General features: G+C 44.5%; 1 protein-coding gene across 1 annotated transcript in view; it reads left to right on the forward strand.

Moving 5' to 3' along the window:
* SEL1L3 (SEL1L family member 3) overlaps positions 1-20,603 on the forward strand; it is a 684,155-nt gene that overhangs the window by 80,971 nt on the left and 582,581 nt on the right. The window lies entirely within an intron of this gene.

The following is a 20,603-nucleotide window of genomic DNA, read 5'->3' on the forward strand; positions in this document are numbered from 1 at the left end:
GGGCCACAGACACTTGTGCACCTCCTTCTGTAATATCCATAGCGCTGGCGCACATAAAGCACTTGCGTTATCATCAGAGGGCATTTCCTCATTTGCATGGGGGAGTATCCCCATGTAAATGAGGGAGTCCCTTTACTTCTGCACCCGCACAGTATTATAGATGCAGGCGCAGAAGCAAAGAAGCTGTCAAAAGGCGCACTAACAGTACACTACCTAAACGGTGGCGCACTGTCAGTGCATCCCCTGATTGCAGCCCTCTGGTGGGAGGGAAAGGGGTTCCATGGACCCCAGACATCCCCTTGCAGTCGGGTGCAGTCACTCACTGCACCGGCTGCAAGGTGATCAATAATCCCCCTTAAAAGTGAAGGCAAGTTGCTGCCTGCATTATAAAATACGAAGTGGCTTCAAAGCAACAAGCCGGTTTTTCACACGATTGCGCTGCCCTGAGGGGAGTGCATTCATCCAAATATGGAACATATTCCATGTTTGTGGCATGTGTACCTTTTAAAAGGTGCACCCGCTGCAAAGAAGTAAAATGCGCCGTATGTATGATATGGTACCAGTTATTAGTCTCTGGTGGGCTGATGCAGAGAAGCTCCAAGCAAACACACTAAGGAGCACGTACTAGGCAAAAAGACAGATACTTTGATGTTAAGTATTTCAGTCGAGAATGATGAGGCATCTTTTGGTGGGTAACTGATGCTCTAAGTTGTAACTTATAAAGGACAATCCATAGTTATATAGCCAATCTTATTTTGAGATTTCCAAGTCAGGTTCATCATTAAAACTTGTTTTCCACCATTATATCAGCATTCAACGGAATGTCAGGTTTGGATAGTTTTTAACAAAGATGCACTTACAGGATATGAAAAAGTTGCGTATAATAAAATTTTTGACTTGAGAAAGAGGTCATCTGTGAAAATTACTCAAAGTGCACTTACCTACAATTTGCATAAATACGCCCAAATGTTGTCAATTAACTGTGCTTGAAGCTTTACAATTTGCATACACACAATATCCAGCTACACGCCCCTGCCAACTCTGATAATTGTGTGACACGTTTCTCATAGTATATCTGACAATCCAGGATACACAGAGCCAGTGACTGATTCTAAGCCCACAACAACTTTTATTTGGGTGTCTTACATTCTTCAGTTACTGTCTAGCAAAACATTGATACAAATGCAAGATATATTCTTCATCTACGAGGACTCCCCGAACGTTCGGGGGGAAAAAACACTATTGCTATAACTTTGCATTGGTTCTGAAATTACAAACCATACAAGCGCTAGCAAAGTGTGCAATTGAACATGCAACTGATCATGGAAGTCAAAGTGACACAACTGGAACATATTGAATGCAATGTTTCCACACATTTATATATTTTCCAATTGTCTGACTTTTTGGAATTTGTCGTGCATTTATAACCCTGATCGATATTACCGCACCAGCAAGTTGCAGTTTCTTGCATAAGAGCATACTATTTCCACACTTGAAATCCACTTCTAGAAACATATGTCATACCATCCCATATTCCCTTAGGCATCATGATAAAAACAGCAGATAACATGTGCCAGTTAGGGTAGCTCAAGAGATAGGAACAGTGTCAACCTGAGAATATGCTACATGAGTTTAGGGCATATATTTTACTCAAGTTGCAAGTCATTTTTCATCAGTGTTGTGCCCATCATCCCAGCAAAGCTTGGGAGTTGATATGCCAATGCAGAGGAAGAAAGTACACATCCAGCTATGGATGCTTTGCCCACACTGCACACAGAAAGTGACATATATCCCAACCACAAAAGTGTTGCCTGCTGAGAGAGTGCCACAAATAAGTATTCTTGATATGCCAAATCTTTAATGGAAGACAGCATTGTTCAAATAGCGCAAATGCCTCGCGTATGTCACTGTCCTGCCCAACGCGTTTCGTGCTTCAACAGCACTTCCTCATGGGCTGCGGGCATCATTAAGAGCGAAGGCTCAGAAGTTTCAGTAGCACCAGTTTAAATGTTGTTTCCTCCCGCCCAGGTGGATGTGGCCAACCGCATGTGCCGCTGGTACCTGTAGTGCCACTCTATTCCTCAAGTGAGTCGTTGTGCACTTCTCTCCCAATTAAAACAAGATAAATCCCAAGTGGGTTGCGATAGCATATTCACCATTAGTTATGCTTGTGATGTCTTTCATCGGCATACTTGTCCCAATGCTGTGACGTCGAGTGGTGCCGAAGCTGGACTGCACGAGTGCAGCAGGGCTCCTCTCGCGGCCCAGGCTGTGCCGCTAGTATCCCAACCACAAAAGTTGCCTGCTGAGAGAGTGCCACAAACAAGTATTCTTGATATGCCAAATCTTTAATGGAAGACAGCAATGTTCAAATAGCGCAAATGCCTCGCGTATGTCACTGTCCTGCCCAACGCGTTTCGTGCTTCAACAGCACTTCCTCATGGGCTGCGGGCATCATTAAGAGCGAAGGCTCAGAAGTTTCAGTAGCACCAGTTTAAATGTTGTTTCCTCCCGCCCAGGTGGACGTGGCCAACCGCATGTGCCGCTGGTACTTGTAGTGCCACTCTATTCCTCAAGTGAGTCGCTGTGCACTTCTCTCCCAATTAAAACAAGATAAATCCCAAGTGGGTTTCGATAGCATATTCACCATTCGTTATGCTTGTGATGTCATTTATACCCGCTGTAACTGTGGCTGTTGCTCGTGTGCGAACCTGCCGAGTGGGCAATTGGGAGCATGAATTTACACGCGGCAGTCCAGCCGCGAGGTTTGGACCACCCCTCAGACGGGGGTCACGGGCATTGATACACAGAGCCCACTATGTGAAGTAGAAACAAGAGATTAATGGACTTCCTGTTCACCGAGGCCCATCTGTGGGCTTGGAATACGGAACTGTGCCCAAAGGATAAGGGATACGAACTACATTACCCACAATTCATCAGTGTTATGCTCATTCGAGTAGCCCATCTGTGGGCAGTTAATTAAGTATATGAAAGTGTGGGTGTATCCCTAGAACACTTTCCCAGGTCGAGCCTCTGAAGACGAGCAACACGGCTCAGAAACGCGTCAGGCTTTCAACCATGACAGGGTAGCTGCAGTTGTCGGTGCGCATGGAGGTCTTTTACCCTCTGTAACTGTGGCTGCTGCTTGTGTGCGAACCTGCCGAGTGGACAATTGGGAGCATGAATTTACATGCGGCAGTCCAGCCACGAAGTTTGCACCACCCCTCAGACGGGGGTCACGGGCATTGATACACAGAGCCCACTATGTGAAGCAGAAGCAAGGGATTAATGGACTTCCTGTTTCCCTTGGCCCATCTGTGGGCTTGGAATACGGAACTGTGCCCGAAGGATAAGGGATACGAACTACAGTTCCCACAATTCATCAGCGTTATGATCATTCGAGTAGCCCATCTGTGGGCGGTTAATTAAGTATATAAAAGTGTGGGCGTATCCCTAGAAGCTTTCCCAGGTCGTGCCTCTGAAGACGAGCAACACGGCTCAGAAACGCGTCAGGCTTTCATCCATGACAGGGAAGCTGCAGTTGTCGGTGCGAATGTAGGTCCTTTACCCGTTGTAACTGTGGCTGCTGCTCGTGTGCAAACCTGCTGAGTGGGCGGTCGCCAGTAGGCCGTTATAGTTAGGACCTATTTTCCATAGGAAATTCGCAACATTCTATTCCCAATAACTTTGGCGCCGGTTGACGATTCTTCGCAGAATTTTTATAACTCGTGGGGCGCTCCACTCCACTCCTATCCTGAAAGTTTCAGTTTGATTCGTCCAGCGGGGGCCGAGAAAAAAGGGGGGTCCCAAAACGTGTTTTCCCCATGCAGTTTTCCATAGGAACCTTCAGTCGCAGCTTCAGCCCGAACTGTTGAACGGAATTACACCAAATTTGGCAAAGAGGTAGTCCTTTGTTCAGACTCAAGCCTTTTTGTTAAATGGTGTAAATCTGTTCAGTAGTTGCTGAGAAAATCAAAAGTAAAATCATATATATATCTATGGCCGGGGAGGATCCGCGCACCCTCCCGATGACAAGCTCTATGCTAATTGGCTGTCAACACTAGCCAGGAAGTGTTGGCAGCCATAATGTGCCTCGGTAGAACTTTTTAAATCGGCAAAATCCACGCAGGGTGCGCGGATCTTGCCGGTAAAAAAAAAAAAAGCACAGGCTCCCGCACTTCCTTGGTAATTAGCCCCCGGGGGGCCAAATCCCTGGGGCAATACTGATTATGTAAAGGGGGGCCCAGAGGGGCCCCCCAGCCCCGGAGACCGCCTACCCCAGGGCTTCTTTAAATTATGTGCGGGGGGCTCTCAGGCCTCCCAAGCCCCGGGGACCACCACCCCCCGGGGCTTTTTAGGTTGTGGGTGGGGGGCCGTGCGGCCCATCTCCTGCAGCCTAGTCATGGCCCTGGGGACCGCCACCCCCCAGGGCCGGCTCCTGCAGTGTCCTGGGGGTGCCAACCCCCAGGACACTGCAGGAAATGTCATCTGTGCTGTCATGAGTAATGTCACTGACCATGTCATGAGTGATGTAATATGTGACGTCATCAACACATCAACAGTGCATTGTGGGGGCGCGAGTTATAGTTAGCTGAACCAACTATAACGGGGGAATTTTAATGGTCTTGTATGAGGGAAATGTCCAACTAACTATAACACCCCTGAAACCTATGGTTTTTTCAGTGAATATATATAGTTAGGATTTTTTCTCTATGGGATTTTTGAAAATTCTATGTCTAATAACTTTGGCGTTTGTGGACGGAATTGGCTGAAATTTTCAGGAAAATGGCACATTTTGTTTCTGAGTAGCCCTTGAAAATGTGGGGGGGGTTCATCAAGGGGGGGCCGAGAAAAAAGGGGGGTCCCAAAACGTGTTTTTAACATTGAGTTTTCCATAGGGCGGTTGGCCTCACTTTTAGCCCGAACGGCTGAATGGATTTGCACGAAACTTGGCAAAATTGTAGGGACTGGTAGCCCGATGTGCCTTTGCTAGGTCTCAATATATGTGCTTCAGTGGATTTTGAGAAATTAACATTCAAAAAAAGATATATATCTGTAACAGCGGACCGGGCAGCGCTCCGGTTCGCGGACTTTTCGCGGTACGGAGCTTTGTGAAGCGAAGCTGATTGGTTCTCCGGCGTCTGTGAACATTCCAAACAGTCCGTAGCGGCCGCCATCTTGTCTCTCGGTAGGATCGAGAGACAAGAGGAGGCCAAGGCAAATGACCATAAGGGGGCATAGTAGATCCTCGCTGACCCCCTAGGTTTGATGTGGAGGTTTTAAAAGGGCCCCGCGGGGCAAAAAAAAAAAATAATAATAATAAACGAACGGCTGAATGGATTTGCACGAAACTTGGTAAAATATTAGGGACTGGTAGCTCGATGTGCCTTTGCTAGGTCTCAATATATGTGCTCCAGTGGATTTTGAGAAATTAACGTTCAAAAAAAGATATATATCTGTAACAGCGCTCCGCTTCGCGTAACGGAGGTTTGCGAAGCTGATTGGTTCTCCGGCGTCTGTAAACATTGCAAACAGTCCGTAGCGGCCGCCATCTTGTCTCCCGGTAGGATCGAGAGACAAGAGGCGGCCAAAGCGAAGGGGCAAATGACCATAAGGGGGCATAGTAGATCCTCCTTGACCTCTTAGGTTTGATGTGGAGGTTTTAAAAGGGCCCCGCGGGGCAAAAAAAAAAATAATAATAATAATCGAACGGCTGAATGGATTTGCACGAAACTTGGCAAAATTGTAGGGACTGGTAGCTCGATGTGCCTTTGCTAGGTCTCAATATATGTGCTTCAGTGGATTTTGAGAAATTAACGTTCAAAAAGAAGATATATATCTGTAACAGCGCTCCGCTTCGCGGAGATAAAATTATATCTGTATTACCTAGCTGTTGCTAACACCAGTTAGCGACGGCTAGTAGGAGATAGCGACCATCTTGGGCCCCACTTTGCATGTGAGGGATATTTATCACTAATGACATGCAAAGTGGGCATGCCAAGATGTTAGCGACTGGAAACAGTCGCTAACATCGCTATCTCCTATTATCAACTTTTGGAAATATTCGCGATAAGCGCGAATATCTCCAAAAGCTAGCACCTGCCCTGAGCAGTTCTTAGCCATGTTATCCAATGGGAGGTGGATAACATGGCTAAGAGCATTAGCTCGGTAATGCATGAATATCGCTGAGTTTTCAGCGATATTAATGCATTGCGGTCGTTTTTTATCGTATTTGCGATAAACCTTGATAATAGCAAGGTTTATCTGCGATAATTTCTGACGATGCTTAGCGGTAAAAAAATCGTTGCTAAGCATCGTTAGGGATAAATATCGCTTAACTTTGGTAATATGCCCCAACGTCTGTTAACGTTCGATTCGAAGGAAATCAAGAAGTGTTGAAAAACATTGTCTGCGCCATCTTGCCTTTTTTCAAATGCCACACTTTTGTCGTGCACGGCAGTCATTTTAGATGCCTTGACCAGACCCACTCTGTGCACGCTGTCGATCCTTAGCATGGCTCCCCACCCTCGCAAGCATCTCCCCCAGGCAGTGGTCACCCCGCTCTCTGTCTTATGCATGGGTAATAAACCACCCCCCATCTGCGCTGCTCTTCCCTGAGAATCACACCCTGTGCCCGCCCGACACCTCCCTTTCGCCCTATTCACTTCCGCACCCTCTGACACTCCTTTTCCTCTGTGTCCGATTGTCCAGGCCGGTCCTAGGGTATCAGCTAGCCCTGCAGATGTAGTTTATGGCCCCAGCTGTAAAGAATCACCCCTCTTCAAAGGAGTTATAGTAGATCAAGGCCCACACTCGATGAGATCCGTCACAGCAGACGCGTTCCTATTATCTGAAAACCATCCTGTATTGTGATTGGGGAGGGGACCGAGCCTGAAGCGGAAGATTCCAGGGATGACTCTACATCAAAGTTTTTACAATTATGTGTCACATTAAAAATATATAGCACTCCAACAAAGTAGTAAGATTATAAAACTTTAATAACTTATAAATATATACAAGAAAACAAAAACAGTAATAACATATAAACATTTTTAGGGAAAAACAACGAAGTAGCGGTCGGCTGTGCGAATAGTCCCAACGCAGCACAACGTCCAGATTTCTGGCGTGGGGCGTCGCGGGGGGTGGGTCATCAGTAGCAAACTGTTGTGCGAATAGTTCCAAGGCAGCAGAACGATGGCACCAAGGTGATGTCCAGTAAGTTGCCGCACTGGTTTTGGTATCCTACAATGCTGCTCCGAATAACGGCGTGGGGCGCCCCGGTGGAGGCGGCGTGAACGGGCCTCTCCAGGTGGAGTCTCGTCTGTTGTAGTGGGGCGCCCCTTTACCGTTTCAGTTGCCATTCCGTCCGCTTTTGGTCCACTGTGTCAAAAGCCGCAATTCAGCTGAGTTGCGCCCACTCTTGCGGTGCAGCGATAGGCGGCTGTCACAGGACTCTCAAAATGGCGGCAGGCTGTTTCCTTTTTGGGCCTGGTCCACTGAAATGGCCCTGGGACACCTTGGAAATTGGACGCTTGTCTGCTAGGTCTTGGACCCCATTCTAGAAAGCGTCCCCTCCGCCTTGAAGATTCTACAAAAGTCTTGGGGGCCCCCGACTCCTGCAGGTTTCCGGTGGGGAGCGGCTGCCATGATTGCTCGCGGAATGACCACGACGGAGCTACGAGATGGTGGTGCTCTCATGCTGACGCCAGCTTCAGTCTGAAACATCCAGAAACAAGGTGGGGCTTTCATCGTTTGGGAAAAAAAAAAACGTTTTCATCCAATGAAAAGTGTTGTTTTTAGGTCATATGATCAAGCCTTCCATCATTAGGAAACCAAAAGTAAAATGAACCAATGAAAAGTTTTATAAACAAGTCACATGACCTGTTATGCGGCACAGGGTATAAAATGCGGAGAAAATACGTTGGCACGTGAGGCGGCGTCAGTAGCGGACCGATGTGCGAATAGGCCGAAGGCAACACAACGCGCCAAGATCCGGATGGCACCGAGGTGGTGTCCAGCAAGTTGCAGCACTGGTGTGGCCATCCTACAATGCTGAAAGTCGGCGTGGGGCGCCCCGTTGCCCTGTGAGTTTGCGTCAGTAGCGGACCGATGTGCGAATAGGCCGAAGGCAGCACAACGCGCCAAGATCCGGATGGCACCGAGGTGGTGTCTAGCAAGTTGTGGCACTGGTGTGGCCATCCTACAATGGTAAAAGTCGGCGTGGGGCGCCCTGTTGGCCTGTGAGATGGTGTCAGTTGCGGACCGATGTGCGAATGGGGCCAAAGGCAGCGCAACAATATTTTCTGAATAGAAGACACCACAAGGCGCTGAGATGCCAAGATCCGGATGGCACCGAGGTGGTGTCTAGCAAGTTGTGGCACTGGTGTGGCCATCCTACAATGGTAAAAGTCGGCGTGGGGCGCCCTGTTGGCCTGTGAGATGGTGTCAGTAGCGGACCGATGTGCGAATGGGGCCAAAGGCAGCGCAACAATATTTTCTGTATGGAAGATACCACTAGGCGTTGAGATGCCAAGATCCGGATGGCACCGAGGTGATGTCTAGCAAGTTGCTGTACTGGTGTGGCCATCCTACAATGCTGAAACTCGGCGTGGGGCGCCCCGTTGGCCTGTGAGGTGGCGTCAGTAGCGGACCGATGTGTGAATAGGCCGGAACCAGCACAAGGCGCCAAGATCCAGATGTCACCGTGGTGGTTTCATAGTTGAGAGGCACTTCATCTGCAGTGGGGCGCCGAGATCCGGATGGCACCGAGGTGATGTCTAGCAAGTTGCTGTACTGGTGTGGTCATCCTACAATGCTGAAACTCGGCGTGGGGCGCCCCATTAGCCTGTGAGATGGCGTCAGTAGCGGACCGATGTGCGAATGGGGCCAAAGGCAGCGCAACAATATTTTTGGAATAGAAGACACCACAAGGCGCTGAGATTCGGTTAGCACCGAGGTGGTGTCTAGCAAGCTATGCAGCTGAGTTGCGTGCGCACTTGCGGCGAATAGGTCGAAGGCAGCACAACAATGTTTTCTGAATAGAAGACACCACAAGGCACTGAGATTCGGTTACCACCGAGGTGATGTCTAGCAAGTTGCCGCACTGGTGTGGCCATCCTACAATACTGCTCCGAATAACGGCGTGGGGTGCCCGAAGGGGGGGGGGAGGCGGCGTGAACGGGCCTTCCTAGGTGGAGGCTCGTCTGCTGTAGTGGGGCGCCCCTTTACCGTTTCAGTTGCCATTCAGCTGAGTTTCGGCTGCTCTTGATGCTACAGCGACAGGCGGCTGCAACAGGACTCTCAATATGGCGGCCTGTTCTTTGGATTTGGGCCTGGTCCACTAAAATGGCCCTGGGACACCTTAGAACTCGGACGCTCGATTTTTTTTTCCTTTCCTGTACATGCAAAAAAAGGTAAATGCCCGGTACGTTACACGCTTCATCTGCCACGATGAACTCTCCAGAGGAACCGAAAAAAAATATAGTTATGGTAACTATACCATGCATCGTCATATGGAGAGGTGGCACCAATTAATTATAGTGCTGCATAAAAGAGAGATTTGGAGGAGAACCCCTGACCTGCTAGTACATTCATCAAAGAAGTGGCACTGACAGCATCAGAGGCAAGGGAAACGGTCCCAAATATTTAGAAGAACTTTGGAAAGATTAAAATGACATGTTTAGATTGTGGCAAATTAATTTCATGTGGACAGATGAGTGTTACTCTAATAAATACAGCATATGAACATCATCATAGTCGATGGTTGGTAGAGACATTTTGACTATATCCTGGACCTGCCCGTCCTCGCCCAAAATGGCGCCGGAATAAATGGGACTCGTAACTCCTTGTTGTGTACTGGTTGCAGAACCTTGAAATCACGAGATACGTATGCAGTTTTGAAGCACATGGCGGGCGGGGACGAGAATTGATTGAATATTTCGACATCCCTATTGATATTAAGTTCTGATGTGTTATTGATTACTGTACTATTGAAAGTTCGAATTAACGTCACCCATGGTACTTGCCCGCAAATGTATATCTAGATAATTTTATTGTAACTGGCCCTGTCGTATTTTAATTATAAAATGTACGTCCACCGATTCCGTAACTGTTAGACACCTTAGTTCTTGCAACCTAATGGCCCGCCCGTTACGTTCCTCTACAGTGTAAATGTCTACTCATCATATACGATTACAGTTTGCTCCGTGGCCGGCCCACGTGGTTATAGGCTCGTATTTGTATAATGAAATTTTCACAATAAAGGTTTTTAAAAGAAAACATGGTAGTAGTATATACATTGGTAACGTTTTTAATAATAGTCACTGTTTTAGAATCATTAAAAGGCAAGTGAAATAAAGCAGACCAATTACATGAAGGGTAAAAGGTATAATACGAAGGAACGCAGTAAAGATAAATGGTCAAGGGCTGTTGTGTTTTCTACTCCTGCAACATAAAGTGATCGATAAGAATCTCATATTCAGGCGTATCGGCGACTAAGACAGCAGGTCGACTCTCTTTTGCTCAACGGCTCCGTCATGGGACGAAGAAACGCTCTTTTTCTCGAAAAAAGAATATATTTTACTTGCAGGACAGTTGTAAATTTTCCGGGAAAGTACATTAGCCTGGAACATTATAACATATATTTAAGAAAAAATAATGTTCGGAAGTAATAAAAAGCGTAATTTTTAGGTCATATGACCAAGCCTTTCATCATTAGAATAAGAAAAGTAAAATGAACCAATGAAAAGTTTTAACAAGTCACATGACTTGTTATGCTTACGTTACGCGCTGCGCGCCCTGGATGACTTCCGGATGCGCTAACGCGGCGCGTCATATGACGCATTACGCGACAACGCAGGTCCAGAATATAGTCAAAATGTCTCCACCAACCAGCGGTCGGAACACAACCCCTTTCAGCAGGCTAAATAGTTCTGTTAAATGACAACAGAAGGGACAGGCAACAAGAACCATCAGTCAAAGAGGGGAGGGCTAGTTCTTCTCTACCGGGTACATTGGGGCGCTACCGGAACTGATCGAATTGGTAGTCTACAGTGTTTCTGGATGTTTCAGACTGAAGCTGGGTTTAGCATGAGAGCAGCACCATTTCGTAGCTCCGTCGTGGCCATTCCGCAACCAATCATGGCAGCCGCTCTTTATCGTTATTTTGGGCGGGGTGGGTGGCGGAGCCGAGCTGTTTTGCAGCCATCATTGTGTGGAGTTCAGTTCATCTCACTAGTTTTGTATTTGTCATGAGGGATTGTTCCTAATGTTTCTATTTTAGCGAGGTCAAAAAGAGATCCCATTAGTGGCCTACTGATTTTGCTCGATTCCTTTTCTTTTTTTTTTACACGATTTTTCGTTATCTGCAAAGACTAAACAGAGTATTGCGACTCTGTGTTTGTTTGTAAATAGAGAATGAACCAAAGAGAACCAATTCTAAAACAGTAAATACTTGGATAACAATCAATCAAATGGAGAGAGAAGCAGGCACGACGTATTACAACGGGGGTAAAGGCCTGCGTTCACTACCTTTCACTATCTGCAAAGAGAGAGTACTCCTAATAGAAATGAGGGGGGGGGGCACCATTCAAAGCAGATCAGTGTGCATAAACACGAACACGAAAATGTTTTCACTTACCGCTTATGATATTTGCTATTAAAAAACCATTGAAATTCACTGAAAAAACCATAGGTTATAGACCATATATAGTTAGGAATTAGCATTTACAAAACCTTGAAAATTCACTGAAAAAACCATAGGTTATAGACCATATATAGTTAGGAATTAGCATTTAAAAAACCTTATTTTACTCACACAAAACCATTGAAATTCCATATATAGTTAGTTGCACTAACTATATATCGCGCACCCGCAATCCACTGCTGATGATGTCACATATTACATCATTCATGACATGGTCAGTGACATCACTGATGACATCACTGATGACATCTCAAATGACATCACTGATGACATCACTGATGACATCTCATTTGACATCAATGACCACATCACTGATGATATCATTCATGTGACAATACAATGCATCTCCTCACATTTTAATATAACCTCTGTTTCACCCAGTGTTAAATACAGAGTATAATTTTTGAAACCATTGACACACCAATACTAGTTACTACATACGCACTCACTGATTCCTACGTCTACACACACATTCACTCATTCACCCATACAATCATTCATACATACAATCACTCATGTTTACAACACTATCATATGCACTCATACACCTATACAGACACTCACACTCTGCCACTCATCCATGGAGTTACTCACACACCTAGTCAGTCCTGTAAAGAATCAATCACACTTCCATTTTCTTGTCTATACAGTTAAACATAGAGCACCTTACATTTTCAAACATATACTAACACATACTTACTTTCTTATACAATCATTGATACAAGTACACATTGATCTGCACAGAGTCACACACCTCCCAGCCAGCCACACACACACTCAGTCTCCCATACAAATACTTGGACAATCAATCAATAACCCATATAGTTAATCATATAGCTACTGATCAACACATGCAGCAGTTTACAGAACAACAGACATAATGATGCACAAATTAAGACAGTTTAGTCACTAACCCATGCACTCAGTGAGACACATTTAATCACTCACTCATACATTCAGTCATGCACCTACTAAATCCTTCGTCCAGACACTTATACATCTACTCATTCTTCAATATGTAAAACATATTTAAACTTTACAGAAACACACAGTCACTGGATGATGTCATCAGTGATGTCATCAGTGATGTCATTTGAGATGTCATCAGTGATGTCATCAGTGATGTCACTGACCATGTCATGAATGATGTAATATGTGACATCATCAGCAGTGGATTGCGGGTGCGCGATATATAGTTAGTGCAACTAACTATATATGGAATTTCAATGGTTTTGTGTGAGTAAAATAAGGTTTTTTAAATGCTAATTCCTAACTATATATGGTCTATAACCTATGGTTTTTTCAGTGAATTTTCAAGGTTTTGTAAATGCTAATTCCTAACTATATATGGTCTATAACCTATGGTTTTTTCAGTGAATATATATATATATATATATATATATATATATATATATATATATATATATATATATATATATATAGGAACACAGCTCCTCCTCAGCACGCTCTGCGCTTGCAGCCCACGCTTCCACGCCAGCAAGTAGAGGAACGGACCAGCAAAGTCAGCAAGATGTAATTTATTTATTTACACATAACCCACAGAACCAGCGACGCGTTTCAGGCAAAGGTGCCCTTGTTCGCGCTGCAACATAATCAAAATTTTAATGCTTTTTTATACACTTATGTTTAAAGAATGTCACCACCCCCTGGTGGCGACCTGCAGTGTCACATGTGTAACAAACAGTGTAAAAATACTATCGCTGCTAGTCTTTCTATTGCATAGCACCTCGAAAAATCGTTACTGGTTAAAATCCATGTAATTCAAAGGAAACTCCGAATTAACAAACAATTTTAAAACATGTACAAAGACTGTTGTTATGTCAGTCATTACAGATGTGAGTTTCTTTAAACTTGCAGAATGTAGAATGACAGTATAAATACAATACTCTTAATCCTGAGAACGACCACCAATTAAGTAATTGTCACAGTAAGTCATTTGTAGCATTTCTATGAGCATGTGCAAATCTGTGCATAAGCAGCGAGAGATAAAGTACAAAAAGTGTAAAAAAGTGCAAAGTGTTTTAGTCAAAAAGTGCAAAGTGCGAGAATCAGCCGCACTACCATCCGAACAGGGATACCATCAAATTTCATACATTTATAATTTCTCGAATTCTTAATTTCATGAATAGCTGTATGACTAAATTCTAGGTTCCCTAAAATTACAAATGGTAAAATAGTATCAAAAAGATTAAAAATGGGCATATGTAAAAATAGTATCATACCCCATAACTAAGTACATGTCATGACACATTATAACTTGATCTAAAATCCTCTAGAAAAAGTAAAAAGAGATTTCATGATATACTAATGTAAACAGTTCATCTGTAAACATCAAGGCAAATAAGTTAAAAACCTAAATACAATGATATATATAGAAATATTTATGTGATATAAACCTGAGGAAAATGGAAGTGTATGTTACAAAAAAAAATCTCCTTTGCAGTAAGAATATATCTGATGTAATCACATCACTCAACTTTATCCACCTAAGGCTCATTACTCACTACTCATAGCTCCACTGGTGTTGTAAGTCTAGTTTCTCCTAATAGGGAACCTAACTAGGAGAAAATTGTACCAAGGGAGGAGAAGAAAGAAAGAAAATGAACAAACAATAGACCTACTCAGCAATATCTAGGGATATACAGTCTAGTGCTACAAGTAGTGGTGCATTTCTTCAATATTGTTGAGCTCATTTGGCCAACGGCTATCGAGCTCTAAAATGAATCTACTCTCCATTTTTCTAAGCTGGAGTTCACGATCTCCCCCTCTTTTATGCAACGGGACCGCTCCAATAACAAAATAACTCAAGCATGTAAGGTCATTGTTGTGGACCCTTTTGAAATGCCGGGCAACCGGATAGGCCGGGTCACTGTGTAATATTGCCCGTAAATGCTGCAATATCCGGACATGCACCTGGAGCTTAGTACTGCCAACATATCTAAGCCCACAGGTGCATGTCAGGACGTAAACAGCATGGTCTGTTTTACAGGAGAAGTTACCCAAAATCGGTTTGGCAATGGTGCTAAACGGAGTGGAATAATGCGAGATAGTAGTGCCAAATTTGCAAGCACGACAGCTTGAGCATCTAAAAAAACCCCGAGCAGGACGTAGCCAAGGCTTTTTAGTTTTGAGCTCAGGGGCTGCTCTGTCCAGGCAATTACCCATTGTTTTCGCACGTCTGAAAGTGACAGTAGGGGAAGCAGGCAATCTGGTATTGAGTACATGGTCACTAAGGACAATAGGCCAGTTTTTATTAATTATGGACTTGATTTTCCTATCCTCTCTACTGTATGTGGTAATCAGGCGTGGGCATTCTACTAGAGGATCTGTTACGATAGGGGTTTCTTCCACAGAAGTTATTGTGGGAAAAAGACTTTCTCTGGACCGAGATAAGGATTATTCAAGGGCTGCTTTTAAGATGGTATCAGAATAACCCCTTGCCTTTAGCCGTATCATAAGTTCTGCCAAACAAGTTTCATAATCAGAAGGAGAACTACAAATCCTCTTTAACCTCAAGATCTCGCCATAGGGGATTCCTGAGATAGTGTGTCTAGGGTGCATGCTGGTTGCGTGCAACGTAGCATTACCCGCGGTTGGTTTTCTGTGAAGAGTGGTTTTGAGTGTGCCATTAGCAACATACACTTCAACATCTAAAAATTGAATTCTGTTTTTATCAATATGCGCCGTAAAGTTGAGATTAAGAGTATTGCAATTTATCTCATGAATGAATAAAAGGGCTTCCTCTTTAGTACCTCTCCAAGCAATCAAAATATCATCTATGTACCTCAAGAAACAACTCACATGGCCATCCATCCACGCTTTATGGCATACATTGAGGACCTGCTCCTCCCACCAGCCAACGTGCAAGCACGCATAGCTGGGAGAGAAGCAGGCCCCCATTGCCACCCCTCTAAGCTGTCTGAAAATCTCTTTACTAAAAGAGAAAAAATTATTGTGGAGGCACCATTCCATGAGATACAAAATGACCTTGTTATGTTCATAATATATCATCGATCGCTTGGAAAGATAATACTTCACTGCTGAAAGTCCTTGTCCGTGATCTATGCTTGTATAAAGCGCCTCCACATCTAATGAGATGAGCCACATGTCATTATCCCATTCAATAGTTGCAATTTTACTAATAAAATCACTGGTGTCACGTGTGAAGCTGGGCAGTTTTTTAAAAAGTCTGGGAGAAAAAAATCGATATATTCCCAAACTTTTTCACCCACACTGCCAATAGCAGACACGATGGGCCTGCCAGGTATTGGTTGCACAGCTTTGTGTACCTTTAGGATAAGGTAAAGGGATGGCAAAACGGGAAAGTTAATACACATAAATTTGTACTCCTCTGATGAAATTAAGCCCTCTCTTTTCCATTGGCCCAACATCTTGTGTAGTTTATGCTTAGCATTCTCATATTCTTTGTGTGAGGCTCTAACGTAACACAGGGGGTCGTCCAGTTGACGTTTGGCCTAACTGATGTAATGCTGTTTGGGCCAAATTACTAAATTACCCCCCTTGTCCGATTCTTTGATCACGATTTCATGGTTGTTTTCCAATTTTTTCATCAACTTATCATAGGCGCATTTGATATGTACCTCCTTTTTTCTATGTTTGTTGTTGACCTTAGTATAAAGCTTTTTAATATCGTTGGTAATGCAGTCGTGAAAGATGTCGATTGCATCTTTAGGCATTAGAGCAGAGGTCTTCAAACTTTTGTAGGTTGAGCCCCCCCAGCTGAATTTTTTTAAATGTCGGGCCCCCCCACCACCTGACAGAAATTTCGGGAATCTAGTACACTACATATTCGACCGCCACCCGCATATCCCGGCCATATCGGCAAATAATGTTCAACACAATAAGAGTGTTTAGTGGGTGTGGTTAAATGACAAAGGCTTATTACATAGCTCAAAACACAATTTTCCAAGATAAAATGTGCGCAAATTGTTTTTACTAGGATGCTTCGTTTTACACGACATAGATTGATTATAACACCATCAACATTAATGTGACGGGTGTGCCTGTTTTTTTGCCACAGAGACGGTCAATCTGTGGATGGATTTTCGCGACAGCCATCCTCAGGTTGTGCTCCACATCCAGTCTTGAACTGTACTTAGTCTTTAATATCGCAAGCGCCGAGAACCCAATCTCACATAAATAGGAAGAGCTAAAAGGCAAGAGAGTTTTGATAGCAATTGTGCTGTGCGTACAGATTCCGTGAGGATGAGGCACTCTTGCTTTACTTCCTAAAAATAAAATGTCTTTGCTCTCTTGTGTTGTTCTTTTGTCTGGTAATAAGTGGCTGACCAAGAGTGAATTGGTGATTCCCATTTGGATATGAGTTTTTGTAATAATGTAAAAATGAAAATCTCTTTGAACAGGAGAAGGCGCCGTGCTCCAGGTTTTTGTTAATCTATATTTGGGCACACAAAGTTTCTTTCTCCTTTGCTCAGTTCCTATGGGCCTTGCCCAAACCCCCAAAGATGTTTCTTTACACTACAGAAGTATGGGCACGTCATGCCCCATTGCAATTTTCTTTAAATTACCTTGCTCTCAATAGGTGTGCAAAGGTTTCAGATTGCTATGTGTGACATTTTTATAATTTCAGTGTAATTGGGAGTGACATTTCAATGACTATGAGTGACACTTTCTCACGAGCAAACTCAAGCAGTGAAGATGAGGGAAACAAATATCTGGAATTGCACCCATTTGATCAACATGACTGTGCCAGCAAAAGCACATTTTCATAGCATAGCAAGTCAGTGTAACAGTAGATCATGATTTACACTCTGTTCCTGCACCGGGGCAATGGAGGTCTGATCTGTGTCACCTTAGCACAGTGAGTAACTGAATGTGCTGTAATGTGACACACTTTACACCTGGCAGCCACGGACTGTAGGCAGTTGCCTGATCGTGCGCTGCCAAGAAGGCATTTGCTAATTAACACAAACACACTCTGGTAGTAAAGTAAAGTAAAGTAAAGTCCACATTTGTAAAGCGCACAATCACCCGTAAGGGTCTCTAGGCGCTGGGGGCCGTCGGGAAGATTAAGCGAGCTATTGCCCAGAGTCACATGGTGCTGGGCTAACCTGCCGCCGGAGCCGGGGATCGAACCGTGGTCCCCAGATTCCAGCGTCAGTCGCCATGGCCGCGGCGCCACACCTCTCCCACCAAGGGCACTGCACAATACACTGAGGCTGGATAAATCGAATTACTATAGTTAGGCCTTAACAAGAAGCATTTCAATATTTCCTGCCAGGTGACTCGGTGTGACCAGCGCTGCTCAGCTCACTTTAATTAACTGCATGATGTATTCTGGGAGCTGTAGTGCAGACTGGGTCCGGATTAGTTGTTCCATTGCTGATTTGTAAAAGAAAAGTCCAAGGCAGAAGTGTGTGAGAGCGAGGAAGAAGAAGGTCTGGAGTGCCACAGGCCTTTCCTAAATAGATTTGATTTTAAAAAAAAAAGCTGAAGACAGGAGCACTAGAGTTTCCTGGTAACCTTACTAAGGTGGGCAGACATTCGCTCCAAGCTTCCCTCCCTTCACATCAATTTTACTTGATGCATCCTACTCCATCGAGAAAAAAATAACATGTGTACAGAAACAGACACATATTGCAGTTTCTGCTCACAATACCTTGAAAAAAACGGGATACCGAAAAGACATTTGCAAGCCTCCCAGATTAGAAGCACGCCTCTGTTCCTGGCAGGCCTGGCTGAAACCCCCAGGGAGGTTTCTTTACATTTCAAAAGTATGAGCACGTCGTGTCCCGGTGCAATAGTTAAAACTAACATCGTGTGTCTTCGATTTCCCTGTTTCCCCAACCCCACCCCAGCCTCCTCACCATCCACCTCTGCCCTGACTTAAAAAACATTTAAAGAATGGTTGCATCCAAAGAATATCTTCACACACACTGCAGATAAACTGGTGGTTTAAATCTTTCAACGGCAGCAGGAGAACTCCACTGCATCAGCAGAAGAATTCTTCACCGCGAGGAAGCAAAATGCAAATTCCAGACCAAGATAACCTCGACAGGACAGCAACCTAAGGAAGTAAAAGTCAGCAAACGGAGGAGTGAAGAAACGCCACACTACCCAAAAAGGTAAAGAATTCATGAGATTTATGCTCCTGGTCTCGCGGCACTTCCTGCCATCTGAAATGCTGTCCTCTTCATTTGTGTAACTTGATCAGTGATGACGTTACTAAGTGCTGATTGGCTGCGGTGCAGGAGTTAGCCAATCTAAAATCCCCATTTGAAATGGGGAAGAAATGCAGGAAGTAAACATACATACTTTCGAGTCTATGTGGTACATTCGAAAACAAAGGTGAGGTTTCAAGTGAAGTGGCGCCCCCACTGAGATGACGGCGCGCCCCGCCCCACAGATTGAAGAAGTCTGCATTAGAGGAATGTATTTGGATTTACTTCTAAATGGACTTAGGCCTGCACCCTTTTGAGAGATGGATATTTTGCTCAAGCGACTTTGTGTGGCCTCATCAGGATCCATTTCTAAATTGTTGGAAGAGTCAAGCAAGTCGTTTGCATCCAGAAAGATGTGTGTGTCAGCAGCACATAGTTGGTTGATGCCGCTGGGTACATTTTCTTCATCTAAAGAGTCGGTTTTATTGCGCTCTTTAGCGGATTGCAAAGCGAAATGTTTTTTCAATTTTAGTTACCTTATGAAACAAAATAAATCTACCCTGGTCATGGCATAATTGAAACTCTGAACAGGTGAATAGTTCAATCCCAATGATAATAATTGTTCTTCTGCCTTGTTTAAGGTAACATTGGAAAGATTGATGATCGTATTGTCCATTAATGGCGTTTCCCCCATGTTTTTTTCTTCTTTTTTTGTTGCTGTTGTGCACTGGCGTTGTTTCCGTTTGCGCCGTCGTGCCTTCCGATTTTGGTTCCTCCTTTGTCTGTTTGCGAGTTGGATTGCCATGACCTCAGGGTTTGAAGCCTCTCCTCCACAACAAAATCCATTTCTTGCTGGAGGTTGAGTGTTTCCAGTCCTATTAAGTTTAAATCAGAGTTGGAAGAACAAGACGATAAAGAGTCTACACTTGGTGCGCTTGTTAAGGATGAGATGTCACTGCCAGGTTCATTACTTTCACTATTCACAGCGCCTGATGCCATGGTGTTAGAGCTTGAGGCAGGTATAGTATTGTTGGAATTACTCCCCGTCACATTTTTCTTTTTAGCATACGCTTGTCTTTTAGCTGTGTTATATTTGCGTGAGAATGTGAAAATCCTGCCATAACGATAATCATCGGCATCTCGAGTGAATTTGGTTGCCTTGCGTATCTTTATTTTTTCCTCATGTTTGCGCACCTGTTCATTCATGTTGTCTGTCAGTTTCTTTATTTCTTGGAGTTCCGGGCGAGCATTTATCTCCATTTCCATTGTTTTGATTTGCCCCAACAACTTTGTACGATCGCTGGCAGCATATTTAATTAATATGCATACAAGGTTCATCGAGGCGGCCAGATTGCTCTCACCCCATTCCTGCAACATGGCCGGATCTGGATTGACAAAACTTGGCGCCAAGAGGATGCGTAACCCCAGAGGAACGCGACCAACCTCCTCATATTTGCTCAGGGATTTGTGCTCCCACCATTTAGTGCACTCTGCTTTTTAGGTTGTGGGAGGGGGGCAGTGCGGCCCATCTCCTGCAGCCTTGTCATGGCCCTGGGGACCGCCACCCCCCAGGGCCGGCTCCTGCAGTGTCCTGGGGGTGCCAACCCCCAGGACACTGCAGGAAATGTCATCTGTGCTGTCATGAGTAATGTCACTGACCATGTCATGAGTGATGTAATATGTGACGTCATCAACAGTGCATTGTGGGGGCGCGAGTTATAGTTAGCTGAACTAAC

This window comes from Lissotriton helveticus, chromosome 2_2, assembly GCF_964261635.1.
Source record: "Lissotriton helveticus chromosome 2_2, aLisHel1.1, whole genome shotgun sequence".
Lineage (NCBI taxonomy): Eukaryota > Metazoa > Chordata > Amphibia > Caudata > Salamandridae > Lissotriton > Lissotriton helveticus.